Source organism: Marmota marmota, unplaced genomic scaffold (assembly GCF_001458135.2).
Source record: "Marmota marmota marmota unplaced genomic scaffold, marMar, whole genome shotgun sequence".
NCBI classification, from domain to species: Eukaryota; Metazoa; Chordata; class Mammalia; order Rodentia; family Sciuridae; genus Marmota; species Marmota marmota.
The window spans coordinates 12,342,808-12,351,699 of NW_025999900.1; positions in this window are offsets into that span (position 1 = coordinate 12,342,808).

Genomic DNA, 8,892 nt, shown 5'->3' on the forward strand with positions numbered 1-8,892 from the left:
ACCTTTTGAGCTCTTTTCATTGACTTTTCTAAATAGGGTTATTTATACCTGTGTTTATGTAGACCTAAAGGTGACAAAGTATAATCCAAAGAGCCATTCTATCATAGCCTACAAAATCTTCAGGAGAATGCGGTAAAAAATATATTGACATTTTCTCAATTCTATCATAATCTTTGCATAATTCTGTTCTCCCCACTCTTTCTATGTCACATGCATAATTCAGATCTTTCATCCAAAGTCATCTTTGATCTTCCTGTTCAACATTCCCAGGTTCTGAAAGAACTTTCTTCTAATAGATCTTTTCCAAGTAATGTTACTCTCTTTGATTTTTTTTGAGTCTATGCTTTATTCAGATATTTTTATAATATCCCTGGTGTCTGCTTATTGTGTCATCTTTTTTACTTTTTTATTTATAGCTTTTAAAAAAATTTGTGATTTATAGATTTACATAAAGGTGAAATTCACTGTGGTATATTAATTTATGTACTTAACATAATTTGGTCAATTTCATTCCACTGTTCCTCTCTTGTTCCTTCTCTCTCTGCTTTCTCTCTACTCCACTGACCTCATTTCTATTTTCATTGTATTACCATCTCTTCCCCATTTTTTTAACCTTTATTTAGGCTAGCTTCTGTATATGAGAGAAAATATTCAACCCTTGACTTTTTGAGTGTGGCTTCTTTTACCTAGTGTGATATTCTCCATTTCTATCCATTTATCAGCAAATGCCATAATTGCATTCTTCCTGATGGCTTAGTAAAATTCCTTTGTGTATATATGCCACATTTTCTTTATCCATTTATCTGTTAATGGGCATCTGAGGAGGTTCCATGTATTGGCTACTGTATAGTAATTTCCAAGAAGAATGAGTTGGTTAGAATCAAAAGAATATAACTCCAGTCCTACACTGATATTCACAGATCTAATTGTACAAAAAACCGAGGAGTTCTTTATTTTACCTGAGTCACACTGGTCTATACTTACTTTATGACCATTTTGCTTCTTTGTAGCACTTACTAAAGAAAATTGTGCCTGTGGGGATTCTTCAATGTACACTTTTTAGTTGAATTGAGTTTCTGTTCAGATTTTTTAAATTAGATACATTCACTTTTTAATTAAGTACATAAAATCAATTGCTCAGAGACATTTTTTTATTTTAATGGTAGTCTTAATTGAGTTTCCAATGTACCAAGCTGGTGTGGCATTTCTCAAGTCAAGTTCAAAAAGATTGTGTATTAAGAGGGAGAAATAAATTACATTGCCAAAAAGTTCTTGAAACATTGCACAACCACTGGGATATTTCCAATGCATATAAACACAGTAAAGCCCTCTGGTAAAGAAATTTGAGTTTTAATGAAATATTTGATTGTGTAGAATTTTTGTTTTGCCTGAAAAACCTATTGATACCTCACAGAACACTAATACTCTAAGGAACATAGTTCAGGAAACTAGCATAGGGTAGTATCTACCTCATGGATAACTGTCAGTGTTCATTTCTGTCTTTTGTTTATTTATTTTTTTCTTTTTTTTAATTACTCAGCTTTAATATTCCATTGAAGAATTATATTAAATATACAGGAAATATCTGAAACATTCTGGCTTACTGATAATTCCCAAGGAAGTTTGGATTCAAATTGTGTTCTCAAATTATTATTTTCTTCATGATAACAATTGTTAGTTTCTTGTGGCTGCAGATACTAATTACCACAAATATAGTGGCAGAAACAACACAGATTTATTAGTTTTCAGTTCTGGAGTCAGAAGTCTTACTGGCAGCATTTCTTTTGGAGGTTCCAGGAGTGTGAAATATGCAGGACCATGAGTCCCCAAATATGTCTGTGTCCTGATCCTTGGAGCCTGAGGGTATGTGATAGCACATGGCAAAGGCTAATTAGGATTGCAGATGGAATGAAGGTTGTTAGTTCATTGAAACTGAAATCGGGCATTTATCCTGCATTATTTTGGTAGGCCTAATGGTCCATGAAAGGGAAAGCAGGAGGCTGAGGAAGAGTTAGTGTTTGTTTCATGCAGCATAAGAAAGACAACCAGCCATCTTTGACTTTGAAGAGAGGAAGGAGTCATAAGCCAAGAAATGAACCTATAGAATCTGACAAAACAAGAAGAGGGATTCTTTCCTAGAACATCCAGGAGAAATTTACTCCACCTGTGATTTAGCCCACTGAAACTCACTTAGAATTCTGACCTCCAGATATATAAGGTAATTTTGATGGTTAATTTTATATGCAACTTAACTAAGTCATGGAACTCGGACATTGGTCAGAAGTCACTATAACTGTACCTGCATGGTTAATGTTTTTTTTAGATAAGATTAACACTTAAATCAGAGCATTTGAGTAAAGGACAGTATCCATAATGTAGGTGAGTTTCCTCCAATCAATTGGAGGACTTAAGCAAAACACTGACCTCCCCCCACTTGGGAGAGATTTCTGTCTCTGCCCTCTTACTAGAGCTGCAACAGAGCCCTGCTTGGTTCTCCAGCCTATCTGCTGCCCTGCACATTTGGGACTTTGCAGGCCTCTGCAATCATGTGAAAAAATCCTCAAGACAAATCTCCCCACCTTTTCCCCCCTGCCACTCCCCACTCCTTTGCCTCTTTCTCTCCACACAGACAAACCTCTTATTGAGTCAGTTTCTCTGGCGAACTCTGATGCAACAATAAATTTTTTAAGTCATCAAGTTTGTAGTAATTTGTTATAACACTAATAGGCAACTAACACAGTAATAAGCCATTTCCTTGTCTTTTCTTTATAATTTGGTATAATCTCTCTATTGTAGGGTCATCTGATTAGCAACCTTGATTCTATCTGCAATCTTAGTTCTCTTTTTATCTTGTCACATAACATACTCATTGCTTCTGAGAATTAAGATGTGGTTATCTTTGGGGGCGCATTATTTTTCCTTCCATGACAACCATTCTGTCAAAACATGAAATTACTAACCTTGTTATTTGAAAGCAAATCAATTAGGTGTTGATAAATTTTTGGTACATGGATTTTTTCTTTCCTTTAAATGATTCTTGGTTTTCAAACATTGAGCATTTCTTGGATGGCACCTAGCCCCAGTGATTTGAAATTCTGACTCAGAATGATGGATAGAAAGACATATTGCTTTATATTTCCTAAGATTAATGTCAATGAAGTTATTTCAGAGAGAAAAAATTGGTGCTAAAGCTCTGTAATTACTGTTGGTTAAATCAGTTAAGTTCATTTTTGATCTATTATTACCTCTATGTAGAAGTTAATGTAACATTTTATTCTTTGCTCTAAAATCTTAGAATGCATTATGCCTTTTAAAATAAATTGTTAGTTCAGGCATTACCTAGAAATAACATTTTAATAGTTAACTTTTGTGGGGATAGTTGTTTTGTTAAATAAGCATACTCTTAACATGATATTAATCTGTCATTAGTCACAAATCCAATAAATATATTTTAATATATAGGGTATTAAAGGTGCATTTTAGTTTTGGAATATACAAAAAAGGTTTAATTAAGCAGATGAGTTCATAACTTTTTTCTTATTTGTGTTGCTTTTAAAAACTATATTACAAAGACAATAAAGCATGTTTTTCTTTCCCAAGGCCAAAATAGTGTTGAAGTGCTGACAGTCCTCTGCAGCTTCAGGCTTTTGACAAGAGCTTTGGCTACAGAAAACCAAAAGGGGTTTGAGCTCAAGAGCAGACAAGTGAGCAGCAGAAACATTCCTAAGCACACAAGCCTCAGTTCTCAGAGCCTTTTGGAACAACTGGGTAAGTGGGTTCCACTTCCCATCAGACTTTCTAGCTTATAAATCCCAGAAAACAAGTATTACATGCAACTTATTCTAGAATATTTAACTAGGGCTGTTACAAAGGGTTTATGCTTGCATGAGGTAACTATCAGCAGTGAATATTTGGATTGCCATCCTAATGTAAAAGAACAGAAAATCATTTTGATTAGCCAGTATGTAGAAAGGACACAGTAGAAAGGACCCTGACATAAAAGTTTTGACAGCATGCTTAGGTCTTATTTGGCACTCCATCGATCAGTCTTTGTCATTAGGGAAATCACTGAACTTCTTTTCTAATTTTCCTCCTTTGTAAAATGAACAACCTTAACTACTCATCTCTAAGGTCTCTGCTAGGTCTTAGATTCCACAATTCTATCACAAGTAATCTCTTGAATTCCTAAGAAATTATGCTTATCTGCCTTTACTGGATGATATTATCTGGTATAGTCTCATAATCATTCTTGCATGTTAGTCATCTGTCCTTGGCAAGAATATAAATTTTTTTTTTTTTGTACAAGGACTATATTTCACACTTATTTTTATTCACTATAGCAATAAAAAATGGACAGGGAAAAATAGACCATTCTCATTAAAGTGAAGTAAACTTGTTTCAAATATCTCATGCATGACCATGTGAGTTATATTAAGATATGTTTAAATATTACAGACTATACATTTTAATTTTCTATGTGAAATGCTTGTCAGAGATCTAGAAATATTCATCATTTTGATTGTTTACAATTAGCTAATAGGCTTATCAAAACTTAAAGTCATCACTTTCCATAATGCTTTTGGCAATTAATAGGAACCATAGGCTCTGCCTCCCAGTTTCTCATTACTTATCTTTTATAGGAAGTGCTGTTGGACCTGGAATTATTTGAAATGTGAAGACAGTTTCTAGGGACAGGACAATTTGGCTGCTGAAAGGCAAAAACTAGAGGTGTCTATTAGGTAACCTGAGAGATCACTTATGGTTGCAGCACTGACAAAAAGAGGTGAAAGAGGAAGGGAAAGAATGATCACTCTTTAGCAAAGAACCCCTATGTGACCAAGCTGCCTTTAGGATTTGGGTTTAGGATCAACACGCAGATGCTGAGTTTCCCAGGACGGGAGTCTGAATCAGGCCTTTAGAAAATGTGTTGATCATGGAAGATTCCTTTGCAGTTGATATTTCCTACAGCGCCAGCTCAAGAGATTGCTGCCTAATAATTAAGTTGATTAAAAAAGACAGGGGAAAAAAAGAAAATATTCTGTTGGTAGACTGAAAATACTTTAAGGAAACAGAAATATAAAAATTAGCACAGGTAAGTTGAAAAGAAATCCATATGTGTGCTGATTTTTCCTTGGTAAAAGAAAGATGTAACTGAAAAATCCAGATCACCTTTTCCATAAACAGAATTCGGACAGAACAGGCAGCTGATGTGAAAATTTTTACTTGCTTAAGTAACATTAGGAAAAAAGAGAACAAATGTCAAATACAAACACATGTTCTATCAAGAAGTGACATGGAACAATTTTGAAAGAATCAGAAGCCCTGCATTGCAGCTGAAATCAAGAAAGGAATCCTCATATGCCATTTCTGATTGTAGAAAACTAATAATAGGAGAAAATCTCAAGATGAAATTAGAATTGCATCAGAAATATAGCGAAGGGAAACAAACCATTAAAACAACACCCACATGTATCATGCCAATTTTTGAAAGGTCAAGAATTCTCAAGAAGGAAAATTAGATAGTAAAATGCCCCATGTTTTGAAAATTTGCACCCTTGCTCATTGCTAATGAATCCACAGATGCTACATATATTTTTTACTGTATTTTCTGAACTTAGATAAAAGGACAAATGAAAGTGACAACTTGAAATTAAATCACTGATAGCAATGAGAAATGCAACTTTTCAGTATCAAGCTTTTTAAAAATATTTACTAAATAAGTTGTCATATTATTTTCTACCTTGCATCTACCTTGCATTTTGAAGCTGAATCTGTTATCAAATTAAGTGCATATTCATCAAATAAGAATAGAATAAGTGTATGTATTAAGATAAAACATAAATTAAAAAATCATTTGTTAGATCAAAGTTAGCAATTCCTACTGTATTTTCCTTGTGCTCTTCTAAATTCATATATATAATGTCAATAGCACAAAAATATGAAAGTACTAATATTCATATTATTCAATATTTTTACATACAATATCAAAAGTATCACATCTGTGCTGATATTGTCATACTTTCATTTTCTATCATATTTTGATTTATAAAAGCAGATGAGTTCATAACTTTTTCCAAAATTTATTTTAAAATATAGGAGATTTAAATATATACATTTTACTACTTTCATAATTTTGTCTTAAATAAATATTCAATAATTTATAACTTAATATGTTGTTCTTGAAGTTATTTTTTCTGCTGCTGGAGAAAGTAGAAATTCTAAATCTGTCACCCTGTATACAGAAAATAAAATGTTAGCAAATGTAGATCTAAAAAATAAACATTTACTTGGGAATTATTTTCAGTGATTATACAATGGCAAATGATCCAAATTAGGGCGAATCAATAAATTTTTAAACATTTGTCAAATGTATGAAATAATACATTAAAAAATAAATAGGTATATTTTTAAAATAATACACATACAAAGTCATTCGTTTACTGCCTAAGACTGAACTCTCAGTTGTGTGTAAAGGACTTAAGTCATAAAGTTAAATAACAAAGTCTTGCTAACCTTTTATAATTCCTTACAGAAATGTTTGTGTACATAAAGTTCCTTTTCAATATTTTTCATCCCTACTTTCCTAAATATAGGTAATAAATTTTATTTTATTAGAACATTATACTAATATAGTAACATCATGGTAGTAAATATCAAAACAGACTATGAAAAAGAACATTTCAAGAAAAAAAAAAAGTAAAACTTATTTGGGAATAAACTGGTTTTCCCTCTTCCTCATTATATCTCCACTTTCCTGCTGTTCTTGCTTTCTATACTTTTTCAAGAACAGAACCTGCCACACATCCAGGAAGGGTAGCTGCTAAACAAACTGACAAAGGCTAACAATTGGGGTTACTTGACAGGTGAGCACTATGGAGTGATTGGCCCTCTGAAGAACTTTAATAAAGAAATTTGCTCTGAACTCTGTAGTAGCACATTTGTCTCATCATTGTCTTGTAAAGGGAGAGAGTCTGTCCATTAGACTGTCACTTAAAGTTACCAGGAACATTTTGTATGATAGCTATGTCATCTTCCATACTTCTTAGGCTCAACTAAATTTAAAGTAGGACAAAACCAAGAGAAGGGGAATTCAGGAGCACTGGTAGAACCCAAGGAAAGGAATACATGAAAAGTATGTAAAAGATAAAGATGATGTTTGCAATTATATTTCCTATAAATTTTATTTGTATACAAATCATCTCATTTGTCATTTGAGCACTATCAATTGAGGTGGTTAACAAGTATGTTCAAAATCATGGTCACATAAGTAGAAGTAATTTTTTAAACATCTTTATACAATGTCTGAGATCCTTAATGGATGTGTGAAAATTGAATATTTATAAATGGACTCATACTTTACGATTGGCATATATTAGAGTTGAAAAATTTTTTTTCCATTTATTATTCTGTCAACAGCACTGTTTGCATTATTCTTTAATCTTGAACTCTGAAAATATTTTTTTCTCCAGGCTACTAGTACCTAGTAATTTTCAAGCAAATATTTCATTTCAGAGCTTCTTATATAAAGGTATTGTTTTTGTAAGGCATCAAGTGAATATTAAATTCTCAAATTAATCTTTTTATTTTGGAATTATGTATACTGGGTTCTATTTTTACAAGACAATGTACTTGTAACTGAGCATGAGAGTTTAATAAAAATTCTTCCTTGTGACTCGTGAAATATTTCCTGAAAAATGCAAAGAAGCTTTAGTATGATAAATACAAAAGATTGACAACTAATATGAAGTTATTAAACAATTTGTCAGAGAATATAAAAGCCATAGTAACAACAATAGTGTACTCATGATACTAACTCAAATACCAAGGAGTATGATTAGCTGTAATTTTGCCTTCTGGTATTATTTTCTAAGCATAAGCTATATAAAGTCAAAATGCTTCCATTATTTAAATGAGTAAAGTGTACAAATGCACTCTAGGGTTTATATACTATTAAACATGTAGTATAATTAAAAACTAGCAAATTTTAATATGTATAATACTTTTTTATAGGTTGTTCAAAACATTACAAAGCTCTTGACATATCATATTTCATACATTAGATTCAAGTGGGTTATGAACTCCCATTTTTACCCCAATTACAGATTGCAGAATCACATCGGTTACACATCCAAATTTTTGCATGATACTATATTAGTGACTGCTGTATTCTGCTATCTTTCCTATTCTCTATTATCCCCCCTCCCCTCAACTCCCATCTTCTCTCTCTACCCCATCTACTACAATTCATTTCTCTCCTTGTTTTTTTCCCCATTCCACTCACAACCTCTTATATGTAATTTTGTATAACAATGAGGGTCTCCTTCCATTTCCATGCAATTTCCCTTTTCTCTCCCTTTCCCTCCCACCTCATGTCTCTGTTTAATGTTAGTATTTTCCTCCTGCTCTTCCTCCCTGCTCTGTTCTTAGTTGCTCTCTTTATATCAAAGAAGACATTTGGCATTTGTTTTTTAGGGATTGGTTAGCTTCACTTAGCATAATATGCTCTAATACCATCCATTTCCCTTCAAATTCCATGATTTTGTCATTTTTTAGTGCTGCGTAATACTCCGTTGTATATAAATGCCACATATTTTTTTTTTATCCATTCATCTATTGAAGGGCATCTGGGTTGGTTCCACAGTCTAGCTATTGTGAATTGTGCTGCTATGAACATCGATGTGGCAGTATCCCTGTAGTACGCTCTTTTAAGGTCTTCAGGGAATAGTCTGAGAAGGGCAATAACTGGGTCAAATGGTGGTTCCATTCCCAGCTTTCCCAGGAATCTCCATACTGCTTTCCAAATTGGCCGCATCAATTTGCAGACCCACCAGCAATGTATAAGAGTACCCATTTCCCCACATCCTCGCCAGCACTTGTTGTTGTTTGACTTCA